This window comes from Bubalus kerabau, chromosome 8 (assembly GCF_029407905.1).
Source record: "Bubalus kerabau isolate K-KA32 ecotype Philippines breed swamp buffalo chromosome 8, PCC_UOA_SB_1v2, whole genome shotgun sequence".
Lineage (NCBI taxonomy): Eukaryota > Metazoa > Chordata > Mammalia > Artiodactyla > Bovidae > Bubalus > Bubalus kerabau.
In genome coordinates, this window is record NC_073631.1 from 54,218,008 (window position 1) to 54,235,350 (window position 17,343).

General features: G+C 35.6%; 1 protein-coding gene and 1 long non-coding RNA gene across 2 annotated transcripts in view; one reads left to right on the forward strand and one right to left on the reverse strand.

Moving 5' to 3' along the window:
- The window catches only part of ASZ1 (ankyrin repeat, SAM and basic leucine zipper domain containing 1), a 74,400-nt gene that overhangs the window by 23,209 nt on the left and 33,848 nt on the right, over window positions 1-17,343 (forward strand). The gene's annotated exons all lie outside the window — the stretch shown is intronic.
- LOC129659163 (uncharacterized) overlaps window positions 1-17,343 on the reverse strand; it is a 122,440-nt gene that overhangs the window by 22,548 nt on the left and 82,549 nt on the right. Inside the window, exon 4 of the long non-coding RNA XR_008717823.1 lies at window positions 5,679-5,752. This is a non-coding gene — a long non-coding RNA (uncharacterized LOC129659163). The remainder of the gene's footprint in view (window positions 1-5,678; window positions 5,753-17,343) is intronic.

A 17,343-nucleotide genomic window follows, 5' to 3' on the forward strand; every position in this document is an offset into this window, starting at 1 on the left:
TTTCCCATTCTGTTGTTTTCCTCTATTTCTTTGCACTGATCACTGATGAAGGCTTTCTTATCTCTCCTTGCTATTCTTCTGAACTCTGCATTCAAATTGGTATATCTTTCCTTTTCTCCTTTGCTTTTCACTTTTCTTCTTTTCACTGCAATTTGTAAGGCCTCCTCACATAGCCATTTTGCTTTTTTGCATTTCTTTTTCTTGGGAATGGTCTTGATTCCTGTCTCCTGTACAGTGTCACGAACCTCTGTCCATAGTTCTTCAGGCACTCTGTCTGTCAAATCTAATCCCTTGAATCTATTTCTCACTTCCACTGTATAATTGTAAGGGATTTGATTTAGGTCATACCTGAATGGTCTAGTGGTTTTCCCTACTTTCTTCAATTTAAGTCTGAATTTGCCAATAAGGAATTCATGATCTAAGCCACAGCCAGCTCCCAGTATTGTTTTTGCTAACTGTATAGAGCTTCCCCATCTTTGGCTGCAAAGAATATTATCAGTCTGATTTTGATGTTGACCGTCTGGTGATATCCAGGTGTAGAGTCTTCTCTTGCGTTGTCGGAAGAGGGTGTTTGCCAAGATCAGTGCTTATGAACTGGCAAATGCCCTCAAGGCAAAAGCTAACTGTGAATGCTGAGTTTATTTACCTCTATGTTTTTGCCATATAGATTTTGGTTCAGTAGTTCTTTGATATTGTATTAATTCTTCAGTCTTTAAGAAATTAAAAAAAAAAAACTAGCTATTTTTAAAGGCTTTCAGTTTTGATCCAAATTTAGCTTGCAATTACTGGAAGCAGAAATCAGCATCTTGATTTTTTAATTGATTTTTATTTATGTATCTTACTTTATCAAATCTTGTTGAAAATAGTATTGATTTATTATTTAATAATCAGCTAAATGTGAGTACATATAGATCTACCTTGATCTTTTATTAGTTTTTCTTAGTTTTAAAAATTCATTTTATTTTCTATCCTGTAGGACTAATGGAAAAAAAACCTGACAACTTGAAATCCATTTTTAAATTAATACAAATTATGTTTTGTATTTCTCTTGGATCTTGCCACATAATACTTAGTATACTATGTCTAGCAAATATGATAATTTTTAATACTGATTTATTTATTTGGGGTTTTATCATTTGTTTCTGGGTTAGGCTTTTTTATTTTGTTTTTAAATGAAACATTTATTCATTGCTTCCTGTGTAGCATGCACTGTGTCATTTGCTCTTAAATTTGTTGTCTAATGTAATCCTGACTGCTCAGAGGTAGATAGTATCCATTATTTTTATAGAACAGAAAGTTTGCAATCAAATGTTTGAGCCTTTGACTGTAGCAAAGGTTTGGTAAGGAAATGTAATGTGAGTAGGATCCACCATTGGAGTGTATTTATATTCCCCATCTTGTCTAGGTTGAGGATTTTTTCATCGCAACCAGTTTAAACAACATGACTTTTCTAATTGTTGCAAAACACATCTTAAATTGACTTGTATTTTGGGATATTTTTTCCTCTTTCCCTAAATTAGTGTAGGTACTTGAATATTTTTACTTGAAAAGTCCACAGATTGCAAAGGAAAATACATGAACAGAAAATATTATCACTTTAATTCAGCAGTATAATCACTTTTAGCTCTGAAAACAAGGTGTCCTGCAAGTAAATTAATTGGAACTTGGCAGCTGTGCTATAGTATGGACTTTATTGTTCCTTATTTTTTTTATTTTATGTCTATATTATGACTGTATTTTATGTCTTATTTCCTTATTTTATGTCTATAATGCAGTAACATGATATGAATTATCAAAGTTTTAAAGGTCTGTATGGGACACATAATGAAATTTTAAACACTTCAGTCTAACCTTAAATTTGCAATTGATATTTTTATTGTTTGAGTAATAATAAGCCTTTAAAAATATAATTAACATTTCTGTTTTTAGAAATTGTATTTTCCCCCTAGTTTGCTAAAACATTTTCTTATATTAGAAAAAAAAAAAAGAAGATATATTTTCTTTACATTCAGAAGGCAACTTTTCTGGCAGAGGAGTTTGTTGTATTCACAGTGCTTAGTCATGAGATAAGGGTTTTGTAAAATGATGTGGTATTTTCATTTTAATAGATGTTTTATTACCATTGATAAGACTGCACACATGAGCCAATGTCCAAGGTTTTGACGTAATCATTTGTGTGATTGTTAACTTGTTGAATGTTATTGCCGGTAGAGGAAATACTCTGGGAAAAATGTTACTGTCTTTATCACAATATAAATTTGGTTGTAAACGTCACTGGAGCAGTTTGGTAGATTGAGGTGTAATTTTAGATTACAATATTAACTTGTTTTCTAGTTGTAAGTAATGATGTGACATATTTTTGCTCTGAAAGCATAGACTGCTGCTGCTAAGTCGCTTCAGTTGTGTCCAACTCTGTGTGACCCCGTAGACGGAAGCCCACCAGGCTCCCCCGTCCCTGGGATTCTCCAGGCAAGAACACTGGAGTGGGTTGCCATTGCCTTCTCCAATGCGTGAAAGTGAAAAGTGAAAGTGAAGTCGCTCAGTCGCGTCCGACCCCCAGCGACACCATGGACTGCAGCCCACCAGGCTCCTCCGTCCATGGGATTTTCCAGGCAAGAGTACTGGAGCAGGGTTCCACTGCCCTCACAAAAATATTTCCAGAAAAAAAAATTTTTTGATAGCTTATTTAGAAAACATTACCAAAAATTATTATTTTGTGATTTTTTTCTTTTTTCTTTTTTTATAGATTGCCTGTTAACATCTTCTACTTATTTTTTTATTTACCTGTCTTTTCTTTATCTGCATTTAGGACCTGATTTTTGTTATCAGTTTCGCATGCAAACAGTGACAAATATCTTAGTGTTCCTTGCATATATAAGGTGTAGGATTGATATTGCTATTCATATATGTGTAAATCTGCTTGGTCCTTTTGAAAGCACAGAATGGAGAGGATAAAGGTGAGGAAAGCTAGGTAATGAAAGCCCTTGACACTCATCTCTCAAGACACATGCACAGAAACCAAGACTAAAAAAAAAAAAACTAGGACATAAACCATTCAAATTTTGACTTGACTTTGTGTTATTTATGTCTAGCACAGATAGTAAATTGTGTGCTGGCTGCTAAAGTTCCCACCTGGAAGAGACCCATGTCATTTTGTCTATTTAATTATGGTCACAAAGTCATAAAGAGTCGGACACGACTGAGCAACTGAACTGAACTGAACTGAAAGAAATTCAGTCTTGTTGTGTTCACACAAGTAGAATCAGAAGTATTGAGTGGGCAGCCCTGTTGACTTACCATGTTATTCTAAATGTATTTTCTTCATGGCTATAGTAATTGTATTTCCTATTTACTGTATACTTAAAGCAATAGTTAATTCTGAATATTGAACATAAATTTATACCAAGAAAAATAGATATTTATCTCAAACTTTTCCATTCACTTTTATATATAATTTACTCTTTCTCAGTAATGTTTCTTAGATTTATTTCAGTTTTGATACTTATCATCCCACTTTAGGGGCAGCTTTGTTGTTGTTTAGTCACTGAGTTATGTCCAACTCTTGTGAGATTGCATGGACTATAGCCTGCCAGGCTTCTCTGTCCATGAGATTTTCCAGGCAAGCATACTGGAGTGGGTTGCCATTTCCTTCTCAAAGGGATCTTCCCAGCCCAGAAACTGAACCGGGGTCTCCTGCATTGCAGGCAGATTCTTTACCACTGAGCTACCTGGGAAGCCCAGGGGCAACTTAAATAGCCTCCTAATTGGTATTTCTGACTGCACCATTTCTGTGCTTTAGTCAGTCCTATATGCTGTTACCTGTGGAACACACTTCCCTTTTGTCTATTAGGTGAAATCCTAAACTCTCAGTAGTTTGATCTCCCTAATGTCTAACTTTTATTTCATTTATACAATTTCAGTGATATTCTTCAGATACATAATCATTTCTACCTCTTTGTTTTTCCTTTTGTTATTCTTCAGTTTGGAATATCCTCTCCTCCCCTCATGGTGCATTCACATTTTGCTGTCAAGGGCCAGATTAATAGTTTGTTAACTTCTCTATTTTATTACAGCCCACAAGAGTGCTTTTTGTTCATAGGCTATGATTTTGGGTAGGTGATTATCTTGTTCAGCACATTTTTATACATGTCATGTGTTGTTCTCTTCATTCTTGCATCATTTAATATATGAAAGTTTTCATTTTACTGTAAGCTGCTTGACTACTATGGTATTTTTTACTTCCTTCATAATTCTTTCATGTTATATTTATCAAGTTTTTTATTGAATTAGTGTATTTGATATAGAATGGTCATTTATATATTTATAAAGCTTAACTAAAACATATCATTTGTGAAGTAATTAATATATTAATCCATTTATACTGCAGAAAGTTTGAAGCAGGACTTCAAGCCTGAAAATCTTGGTCCAAATACTACCTCAATGACTTGTCCAAGCTAATATGACTATTAAGGAGCTTGGAAATCTTTGAGGTTCAGTTTCCTCTGTCATTGAGATGATATCTAGCTAATTAGCAACATGACTATGAGAATTAAAACAAGATAATGAATATGAAAGGACTTAATTAACATGCTGCCATTTGATAGTTCTGATGCTTACCAAATATTTAGTCACTAAGTCGTGTTCAACTCTTCTGTGACCCCGTGGACTATAGCCCACCAGGCTCCTCTGTCCATGGGATTTCCCAGGCAAGAATACTGGAGTGGATTGCCATTTCCTTCCCCAGAGTATTTTCTCCACCCAGGGATCAAATCCGTGTCTCCTGCATTACAGGAGGATTCTTTACCACTTAGTCGTCCAGGAACCCCCTTACCAAAAGTTACATTTACCTAAATTGGGAATACTTCCTGTGTTGTTATAAGCACCATGATTTCTAAGATATTCGTTTTGATTGATTTTAAAACAAATAAGTATAGATACTATTTTTCTTTAAACATTTATTCTTTTAATAAAATATACATAAACACATGTGTTCCTATGTGTTATGATAAAACATTAAAATGATTATTTCAATGTAAAAAAAAAAAATCTGGAGTCTTATTGAGATAAAGAAAGAGAAGTTGCTCAGTCATGTCCGACTCTTTGCGACCACATGGACTGATTGAACCCAGGTCTCCCACATTGCAGGCAGACACTTTACCATCTGAGCCACCAGGGAAGCTCAGGGAAGACAGTAAATGAGAGTAGGGGATGTGGAAAGAATGAATGTAAACTGCCTTTATGGTAGCTAACGAAGAGAGAGAGAAGAGATACAGGATACTGTCTAAATGGGATGTCAAGTATAGTAATGAACTAACTGTTCATTTTAACAGTTAGTCTTTTAACTCTGCTTTGTTAAAAAAAAAATGAATTATGTTAATCTGGAGTTGGCCTCACATGCCTCAAAAAGATTACCCAAGTAGTGAATATAATTATTTCAGATGCTTTGTAATTAGAAATTCTAATCCATCTTCTTCAGAAGTCTCTTTTTGAACCTTGGTAATGATATACTTATGTCACCAGATATATTTTCACAAAAATTAATTTGAAATAAAAACCAACCATATTTCATGTTTTATGGCACTTTTTTTCCCCACATATTATAGCATTTCTGAAATTGGTATGCATCCTCATATTGATGATGTCTTAGATCTAATGAAATATAGTAACTTGTTACTTACCTATTTTAGTAGTCTTATCTTAGTTTGAACTGTATTCAGTTTGTATTCAGGAATATCCAGTGATATTAGAAGTCCTGGGAAAAGTGAATGGTGTAAAAACAACATTTAAAATTTACTCTCATATTTCATAGCTTTCAAAAAGTAAAAATTTTTATTTAAATATACTCTATTTCAGCATTTTCTCACCAGAATAGGTTAATTTTATATGTTAATGGTCTGTGCTAAAGAATGTTAGAAGGATGATTGCTGATGCAAGTGAAGCGTAAGATGTAAAGAATTAATATATTTTTCATTATACCTTTTCATTATACCTTATACACACATATAGGTGACATATTCATTACTGGGAAGAACGGTGCTAAAATTTTATTTTCATGTGGAAACCCTTCCCACATTCCAGTGTTATAGCAATAAGTCCAGGAATAAACAGAAGTAAATCCATTTGTGCCAGGAAAACTTAATATCTGCTCTTCATGTGTCCCTGTGGAACTGTGAAATTATTAGGACCTTTATTTAGTCCAGAATTTACTGGATCTTAATCTTTGAAGATATTCATTTTTAATATCCATTCAGATCAGATCAGATCAGATCAGTCGCTCAGTCGTGTCCGACTCTTTGCGACCCCATGAATCGCAGCACGCCAGGCCTCCCTGTCCATCACCAACTCCCAGAGTTCACTGAGACTCACGTCCATGGAGTCAGTGATGCCATCCAGCCATCTCATCCTCTGTCGTCCTCTTCTCCTCCTGCCCCCAATCCCTCCCAGCGTCAGAGTCTTTTCCAATGGGTCAACTCTTCGCATGAGGTAGCCAAAGTACTGGAGTTTCAGCTTTAGCGTCATTCCTTCCAAAGAAATCCCAGGGCTGATCTCCTTCAGAATGGACTGGTTGGATCTCCTTGCAGGCCAAGGGACTCTCAAGAGTCTTCTCCAACACCACAGTTCAAAAGCATCAATTCTTCGGCGCTCAGCCTTCTTCACAGTCCAACTCTCACATCCATACATGACCACAGGAAAAACCATAGCCTTGACTAGACGAACCTTTGTTGGCAAAGTAATGTCTCTTTGAATATGCTATCTAGGTTGGTCATAACTTTCCTTCCAAGGAGTAAGCGTCTTTTAATTTCATGGCTGCAGTCACCATCTGTAGTGATTTTGGAGCCCAGAAAAATAAAGTCTGACACTGTTTCCACTGTTTCCCCATGTATTTCCCATGAAGTGGTGGGACCGGATGCCATGATCTTCGTTTTCTGAATGTTGAGCTTTAAGCCCACTTTTTCACTCTCCTCTTTCACTTTCATCAAGAGGCTTTTGAGTTCCTCTTCACTTTCTGCCATAAGGGGCTGTCATTCTGCAGATCTGAGGTTATTGATATTTCTCCTGGCAATCTTGATTCCAGCTTGTGTTTCTTCCAGTCCAGCATTTCTCATGATGTACTCTGCATATAAGTTAAATAAACAGGGTGACAATATACAGCCTTGACGAATTCCTTTTCCTATTTGGAACCAGTCTGTTGTTCCATGTCCAGTTCTAACTGTTGCTTCCTGACCTGCATACAAATTTCTCAAGAGGCAGATCAGGTGGTCTGGTATTCCCAACTCTTGAAGAATTTTCCACAGTTTATTGTGATCCACACAGTCAAAGGCTTTGGCATAGTCAATAAAGCAGAAATAGATGTTTTTCTGGAGCTCTCTTGCTTTTTTCTATGATCCAGCAGATGTTGGCAATTTGATCTCTGGTTCCTCTGCCTTTTCTAAAACCAGCTTGAACATCTGGAAGTTCACGGTTCACGTATTGCTGAAGCCTGGCTTGGAGAATTTTGAGCATTACTTTACTAGCGTGTGAGATAAGTGCAATTGTGCGGTAGTTTGAGCATTCTTTGGCGTTGCCTTTCTTTGGGATTGGAATGAAAACTGACCTTTTCCAGTCCTGTGGCCACTGCTGAGTTTTCCAAATGTGCTGGCATATTGAGTGCAGCACTTTCACAGCATCATCTTTCAGGATTTGGAATAGCTCAACTGGAATTCCATCACCTCCACTAGCTTTGTTCGTAGTGATGCTTTCTAAGGCCCACTTGACTTCACATTCCAGGATGTCTGGCTCTAGGTCAGTGATCACACATTAGTACTTATTAAAGCTAATAGAAGACATTAAAAATTAAGAAAAATCATATAAAACTTCTGTATATCAAAACTATATTCATATAGTCTCAGAAAAGCCATGTTTTGCCCAGTGATTATAATTTTGCTTTAAGTATGTTTTAAAATAACATAGATTGATTAAATCTCAGTTTGTTTCCAAGGCAAGGCATTCAGCATCACAGTAATCCAAATCTGTCCTCTAACCACTGATGCCAAAAAAGCTCAAATTGCCCAGTTTTTGTGACACCACCACCTTGTAGAACTAGCACCAAAAAAAGATGTCCTTTTCATCATAGGGGATTGTTATGAAAAAGTAGGAAGTCAAGAGAGTAACAGGCAAGTTTGTCCTTGGAGTGCAAAGTGAAGCAGGGAAAAAGCTAACAGAATGTTGTCAAAAGAACACACTGGTCTCAGGAAACACCCTTTTCCAACAACCCAAGAGATGAGTACACATGGACATCACCAGATGGTCAATACTGAAATCATATTGATTATGTTATTTGTAGCTGAAGATGGAGAAGCTCTATTCAGTCAGCAAAAACAAGACCTGGAGCTGACTGTGACCCAGATCATTGCAAAATTTAGGCTTAAATTGAAGAAAGTAGGGAAAACCACTAGATCATTCAGGTGTGGCCTGAATGAAACCCTTTATGATGATACAGTGGTGGTGACAAATAGATTGAAGGAATTAGTTCTGGTAGACAGTGCCTGTGGGCAGGGGTTCATAACACTGCACAGGAGGCAGTGACCAGGACTCGACAAAAGAAAAAGAAATGCAAGAAGGCAAAGTGGTTGTCTGAGGAGGCCTTCCAAATAGCTGAGAAAAGAAGAGAAGTGGAAGACAGAGGAGAAAAGGAAAGTTATACCCATCTGAATGCGGAGTTCCAGAGAATAGCAAGGAGAGATAAGAAACCATTTTAAGTGCATAATGCAAAGAAATAGAGGAAAACAATAGAATGGGAAAGACTAGAGATCTCTTTTAAAAAAATTAGAGGTATCAAGGGAACATTTCATGTAAAGATGGGTACAATAAAGGACAGAAACAATAAGGACCAAACAGAAGCAGAAGATATTAAGAAGAGGTGGCAAGAATACACAGAAGAACTATACAAGAAAGATCTTCATGACCCAGATAATTATGATGGTGTGGTCACTCACCTAGAACCAGACATCCTGGAGTTTGAAGTCAGATGGGCCTTAGGAAGCATTACTACAAAGAAAGCTAATGGAGGTGATGGAATTCCAGCTAAGCTATTTCAAATCCTGGAAGATGATGCTGTTAAAGTGCTATACTTAATATATCACCAGATTTGGAAAACTCAGCAGTAGCCACAAGACTGGAAAAGGTCAGTTGCAATTCCATTCCCAAAGAAGGGCAATGCCAAAGAATGTTCAAACTACCCTACAACTGAGCTCATTTCACGTTAGCAATGCTATGCTCACAGTCCTTCAAGCCAGGCTTCTGTATTATGTGAACTGAGAGCTTCCACATGTACAAGCTGGGTTTTGAAAAGGCAGAGGAACCAGAAATCAAATTGCCAGTACTCTTTGGCTCATGGAGAAAGCAAGGGAGTTCCAGAAAAATATCTACTTCTGCTTCATTAAAACTAAAGCTTGTGACTCTGTGGATCACAACAAACTTTGGAAAGTTCTTAGATGAGAGTAACAGATCATTTTACTTGTCTCCTGAGAAACCTGTGTGGGTCAAGAAGCAACAGTCAGGACAGACATGGAACAACTGACATTCAAATTTTGGAAAGGACAAAGGCTGTATATTGTCACCCTGCTTATTTACCTTCTGTGCAGAGTACATCATGCAGAAGGCCAGGCTGGATGAAACACAAGCTGGAATCAAGATTGCTGAGAGAAATATCAACCTCAGATATGCAGATGATACTACTGTCATGGCAGAAAGTGAAGAGGAACAAATGACCCTCTTGATGAGGGTGAAAGAGGAGAGCGAAAACACTGGCTTGAAACTTAGTATTTAAAAAGTTAAGATCATGGTATCTGGTCCCATCACTTTATGGCAAATAGAAGAGGAAGAAGTGACAAATTTTATTTTCTTGGGCTCCAAAGTCACTGCAGGCAGTGATTGCAGCCAGGAAAATAAAAGATGCTTGCTCCTTGGAAAGAAAGCTATGACAAACGTAGAATATTAGAAAGCAGTGACATCATTTTGCCGACAGATGTTTCTGTAGTCAAAGCTATGGTTTTTTCAGTCGTCATGTCTGGATATGAGAACTGGACCATAAAGAAGACTAAGTGCCGAAGAATTGATGCTTTCAAATTGTGGTGCTGGAGAAGACTCTTGATAGTTCCTTGGAAGCAAGGAGATCAAACCAGTCAATCCGAAAGGAAATCAACCCTGAATATTTGTTGGAAGGACTTGCTAAAACTGAAGCTCCAATACTTTGGCCACCTGATGCAAAGAGCCGACTCATAGGAAAAGACCCTGACGCTGGGTAAGACTGAAGGCAAAAGGAGAAGGGGATGGCAGAGGACTAAATGGTTAGATAGCATCACCAACTCAATGGACATGAATTTGAGCAAACTCTGGGAGTTGGTGGAGGACAGAGGAGCCTGGTGTACTGCTGTCCATGGTTTTTCAAAGAGTTAGACATGACCTAGTGACTGAACAAAAACAACAAAGGCCCCTTTGTATCTTCCCAAATCATACTCACTTTTCCTTCTTTCTTTCCCAGAAGCAACCAGTCTTATAATATGTATGCGTATTTCCTGCCCATGTTAAATTATATATATATATATATATAAAAAATATAAAATTATCTATCCACATGTATATACATACAATCATCCATCCACTCATCCATCTGTACACATCATATAGTAAAATTTGGCATAACGTTAATTCCCTTTTCTTAATTGAGATCTGATTTACAAAGTGAAATACACAGATCTTAAAAGTGTAAATTTGAATTATGATTAATGTATATACAAGTGTAGCTCACATCCCTTTCAAGTGGAGAATATTTTTCCATTACCCTAGGAAGTTCCTTAAAGTGCTTTCTGAGACAATCTCCTGAGCCCTAGAGGTACCCCCTCTTGTTTTTTCTTCTCTATGCTGGTTTAGTGTTTTTGGTTAGTACCTCATACATTGTAAATTCTTAATATCTAAATTCTTTTTAGAATTTTTTTTATTTTGCATTTGTGTCTGAATTCTTTAACTCAGCTTAACAGTTTTTAGATACATTCATGTTAAGATTTATTTTTTGGGGCTCAAAATCACTGCAGATGGTGATTGCAGCCATGAAATTAAAAGATGCTTACTCCTTGGAAGGAAAGTTATGACCAACCTAGATAGCATATTGAAAAGCAGAGATATTACTTTGCCAACAAAGGTCCATCTAGTCAAGGTTATGGTTTTTCCAGTAGTCATGTATGGATGTGAGAGTTGGACTGTGAAGAAAGCTGTGCGCCAAAGAATTGATGCTTTTAAACTGTGATGCTGGAGAAGACTCTTGAGTGTCCCTTGGACTGCAAGGAGATCCAACCAGTCCATCCTAAAGGAGACCAGTCCTGGGTGTTCATTGGAAAGACTGATGCTGAGGCTGAAACTCCAAGACTTTAGCTACCTCATGCGAAGAGTTGACTCACTGGAAAAGACTCTGATGCTGGGAGGGATTGGGGGCAGGAGGAGAAGGGTACGATAGAGGATGAGATGGCTGGATGGCATCTCCGACTCGATGCACATGAGTTTGGGTGAACTCCGGGAGTTGGTGATGGACAGGGAGGCCTGGCGTGCTGTGGTTCATGGGTCACAAAGAGCTGGACACGACTGAGCAACTGAAGTGAACTGAACAATAGTTCATATGTTTTTATTGCTGAGAAATACTTTATATATCCACTTTTTTTATTCTCCTAGGTTTTTTTCTTAATGTTTTAAATTGATTTCCAGCCAAATTCCACAGGTGTCAGAGAACATATTTTGTATGGTTTCAGATCTTTGAAATTTGTTGAGACTTTCTTTATGGCCCAACCTATGGCAGTTTTTGCAAATGTTCCATGTATACTAGCAAATAATGTAATTTGGTAATAGTTGGATATAAATGGTCTATGTGTATTAATTAGGCAACATTTATTAGTTTAATTGCTCAGCTCTTCTAAATGACTACTGATATTTTTGCTTGCTTGCTCTACCAGTTACTGTGATTTGTATTTTGTTGAACTTTTGCTTTTATGTTTTTAAGGCCATCATCTTTCTGATGCATTAACATTTTTACTCTTATGAAGTGTACTCCTCTGTATGTCTAGGAATTCTTATTATAATATCTAATGCTAGTGTGGTTATGTCAGCTTTCTTTTAGTTAGTGTGTGTATAATGTATCTTCTTCCACTGTTTTGCTTTCAACCTTTCTATGTATTTTTATATAAAGTAAGCAGTATAGTTCATTTTAAATCCAGATTGCTTAATAGTTTACTTTTAACTTTTACTATTTAGTCCATTCACATTTAAGATACATACTGATATATCTGTTCCATTTAATTTGTGTTCTTTTTTCCAAGATTGTTTTTAGATTAATCTTTTTATTTATTGCAGTTTCCTATCTTGCTATCACTCATTCTTCTATTATTCTTTGAATGGCTACTCTAGAGATTATAACATGTATTCTCTACTTCTTAGAATCTATTATAAATGAGTACTTTTGCCAGTTCCTGGACAATGGCAATAATCTTGGAGTATTTTAACTCCATTTGCCCATCCCACCCACCCCTTTGTGCTGTTGTCATGTATTCCAAATCTATCTATATTTTTAAGCTTCACAATATATTATTTTCATCATTTTATTGTTTTCAACTATGTTGTCATTATTATCTACTTTTATTTAGATTTACTCCTGTAATCATCTTTTCTGGTGCTCTTCATGTCATCCCTATATTTTCATGTTTCAATCAGGGGTCATTTTCCTCTGAAAATCTTCTTCAGTTGATTTGCTGGTGACAAAGTCTTTTTGTTTGAAAACCTTTTTATTTCACTTCAATTTGGAAAGTTATTTTCATTGAGCATAGATTCCTAGGTTAGGAGTTAGTTTCCTTTTGGTATTTTAAAGCTATTATAGTTGTCTCCTGGCCTCCTTGTTTCTATTGAAAAGCCAGCTAGCTGTTATTCTTAGGCTTTGAATGTGTTGACTGTATCCTGTGGTAGATTGTAAGATTTTCTGTTTGTCTCTTGTTTTGGGCACCTTTGCTATGTATGATATCCCTAGGTTTGCTTTCCTTTCAGTTTGTCTAGCTTGAGGTTCATAGAACTTGAATCTGTTGCTTGGTATATTTCATCATATTTTTAGTATTAAGAAACTGCTTTTGTTTCATGCTCCCTCTCCTCTCTTTCCGGGATTTAGACCATTACACCCATATCATGTATGTCTCTTTTCCTTACTTTCCATCTTTTCCCTCTCCATTTATTACAGTAGTTTCCTGGGTATTTTCTCCTGGCTTAGTTTCCAGGTGACTATTCCTCTTCTCCTATAGCTCATCTTCTATTAAACCCACGTATTACCTTCTCAATTTCAGTAATCCCATTTTCCGTCCAAAATTTCTGCTTTCCTCTATTTTTTCCCTGAAATTCGGGTTTCTAATTAAATGTTTCACTTGTCTTCTATTTCTGAAGCTTATCAGTCACACTAATTTTTAAAAGTGTGTTTCTCATAATTTCTGTGGGTCTGTTTTTATCATTTCTTTCTTTTGGTCACTTGGTTGTCTGTTAATATGCCTAATTATTTTTGATTGAATAATGTATGAACATTTGTATAGGTCTGTCTGCTTCTAGAAAATACTTAGTTTTTTTCCTGATTGGCAGTTAATCCCTGATTAGATCAGGGTTCTACATTAGTTCATGCCTGGGTATTGGGTTTAGTCTATTTCCCCATACTCCTTCAGTGGTCTTATCTCAAACTTAGGGGTTTACTTGAGTAACGTCTCCCTTTGAGGGTCATGAATGCCGTATTTTGTCACCTCAACTTTTTGAGTGCTGTGGCTCAGACGGTAAAGTGTCTGCCTGCAATGCGGGAGACCTGGATTCAATCCCTGGGTCAAGAAGATCCTCTGGAGAAGGAAATGGCAACCCACTCCAGTACTCTTGCCTGGAAAATCCCATGGACAGAGGAGCCTGGTAGGCTACAGTCCATGGGGTTGCAAAGGGTCAGATACGACTGAGCGACTTCTCTAAAAGCCTTTCTCAGCTTTTCACCTTTTAGCAGCTTATCTGGTCTGCTTTTCTCCCTCCCTACACATATTTTGTGTAGTTTAAGAATCTCAAAATGCCTTGAAGGTAAAAGTCCAGCAAAAGATCCCTTCTCTGCAGGGCCACTTTTCTGCTGTTCCCTTTATTCAGACTGTCTCTAGCTAAAATAAGGCCTACTTATGCCACCCAGGAATTGGCAAATGTCACAAGGGAAAACCTGTCAGAGAATGTAGGACTCCATTCAGTAAATGCTTCTTTTTTCTCCAGGATCCTGACTTTTCATATTTTAGCTGCCTCGATCTACTACAGTGCCTTCAAACATATTTTGTGTTTTGTCAGCTTTTATAGCCTTGGTTACTGGAATCATTAATGTCATAAAACTGGAAATAACTGGAAATGAATGTTCAATTCAGAGACTTTTATGATTTTCAAAATCTCCTTTATCATAGTTGTTTCATTAATCTCCCAGCCAAAAGCTGGGACTAAAAATAGTAGATAACACTGATCTTTACAGTAAAAATGTGACAGGAAGATAAACTAGCTGTTTTTTCTTTGGTACAGAGAAGTAATAAAGATACCACTAAGAAGGTATTTTTTTCCTGCTGTCAGACTTGAGCATTTGGTTCTGCTTTTCTTTGGATGCCCTCTAGTGGAGGTTTTATTGAAAAGAAATAACTAGAAAGATGTATAAAAGGCTCTATCATCCACTAAAAAAATTCTGCATAATTTTTATTCTTTTTAACCAACTCTTGATTACTAACAGTTCTGAGGACATTTGGTAGTTGAATTAAAAAACAAACTCAGTATCACTAGTAAATTCAACTAGGTTTTGTTAAGCAATATGTGCTAAGTACTAGGAGATACAAGATAAAAGACTCAGTCCCTGATTCCACTGTGTTTGATAATATAATAGAAGATATTATAATACTGTAGCGATTTACAACATTGTAAGATTAGAGATGTTTAAGAGTGTTTCTGGGAATAGAAATTAGAATTTAACTGAGATGTAGAAGACAAGTAAACGCTCTCTGAAGATTTATCTTTTGAACTGAGATTTGAAGAATGAGTGGGATTTGGCCAGCTGAAGATGGTAGAATGGACTATTCACTGTAGAGGACAGTGCATGTACAGACAGAGAAGGACGCGAGAGCATAATTCATTTGGGCAATTTTAAGTTATGTAAGCAGATGATATGAGTAGAAAATGAATCAGAATTGAGCAGTGGCTAGATAGAACCTGTAACCTGTGTGATCCATGCTGAAATACATGAATTTCATCTTGAAAGCTATTGAACAACTTTAAGACTGAACATATTAGTATTTTATAAAAGTTATTCTGTCAGCAGCTGAGATGAATTGGGGCCAGGAGTTCCAGCTAAAAGACTTGCTCTTACCAAAGAATTAAAATTAGCAAGTAATTTTGCCTGAATTTGAAGCTTAGTTCCAGTATACCTTCAGATAGTTTTCAAATTTTATTTAAAATTTTTATTTCAAATTTTATTTAAAATTCTAGTCATAAAAGATTCCTATTACATTTTTTAGACAATGTTTAACTTAGGTGAAAAGTCTTCTGTTTTCCCTATAATGTAGTTGGTTGTTACGTATCCTTACAGAACTTGTTCCATGTGTTAGCATTTTTCTTTTGTTTTCCTTTGTTATTAACTGGGATTTTATCCTATATACTATATTTCAACTGACTTATTTAAACAGTATTTCATGGACACTATACCTGCCAGTAGGTATAGATATAGTTCTCTTTATAATGACTGCATTATATTTTACTATTAGATGTGATATCCTTACTTAACCTAATATTTTACTGAAGAACATTTGGGTTATTTTCAGGTTTTTAATATTATAAAAATGCTACAGTGAACAGCTCTGTCAGGTTGGGTAGGTTTTCTATAGAATATATTCCTAAAATGGAATTTCTGACTAAAAGATATATGTATATTTAGAATTGTGATAGACACTGCCAAATTGTCTTCTGACAAATGGAATCACGTTATACTGCCTCCCACAATATTTGAAAGAACCCACATAATGATATCGCTGGATATTTTGATATTCTAAATTTTCCAGTATGATTTGTAAGTAATACTTCATTTTCTTTTCAATAATAATTGATTAGTCTTCCACATTTTTGTTAGTGATTTATAGGTATTTCTTTTTCTATTAATTGTGTCTGACCTTTTTTGACCATTTTTCTATTTGATGATCCACATGTGTTTTATTGATTTATAAGACCTTTTTGTATATTGAATCTTTTAGTTTATTACATGTGTTGAAGGTGCTATTTCTAGTTTGTTTTTTATTTATTTATATTTTTTTAAAAATTTTATGCTGTGATTTTTATCTGTCTTTTGAGAAAAACTGTCATAAAGCTAACTTTATGACTCAGAGTTTAACAGGTCATTTCTTAAACTTCCAAGGAATATATTACACTAATACAACTTGAATAATTCCAGAGTATAAAAAGAGAGAGAAGTCTTTCAGTTTTTTAATAAAACAAACATAATTCTAATTTTTAAATCCAGTAAAAAAATTATCCACTCCAACAGACTTTATAAAGCAATCTCATTTATGATTATAAATATAAAAATTCCTTAATGAAGTATCAGCAAGGTGAATGTTATCTGCACAATGAATAAATAATATATAACGATCAAGTGGGATTCATGTCAGAATTTCTATTTCATAGGAAAATGTCTCAATATCAGGGAAATAAATTCTATAAATATGTCAAGAGCTTTTTAAAAAGGAGGTAATCATTATAATAGATGCCAGAATGGTGTTTTTATAAACTGATTCTGATTTTTGTAACCTTAGTAAAATTTGATTAGATGAATAGTTCTTCAGGGATGCTTATTATAAGCTTTCTGTCTTATAGTGTTTTGGGAACTATAAGGTAATTTAGCCATGTAAGAAAAGAAAACAAGAGATAAAAATAATAGTAGAAATAGCTAATAATGACAGAGCATTTATTTTATGCCTAGTACCATTCTAATTATTGAACATTATTATTTCATTACCACAGATTATGATAATATCACAAATAGGTACCACAAATATAGAAACTATTTTTTATACTATGTAAAGTTGTAGAAACTGAGACAGTGACAGTTTAAGATACTTGCCTAAGGTTATATGGCCAATAAATACTGAAGACTAGATTTTAACTTCGGCAGATCGACTTTACTTTTAGATATACTATACTCTAAACTAGGATTTTTGCGATCCTTTAAAGTGTGATTGGAACAGAGCCATGCTCATTCCTTTATGTATTGTCTGTGACCACTTTTGCTCTCAGTAGCAGTTGAGT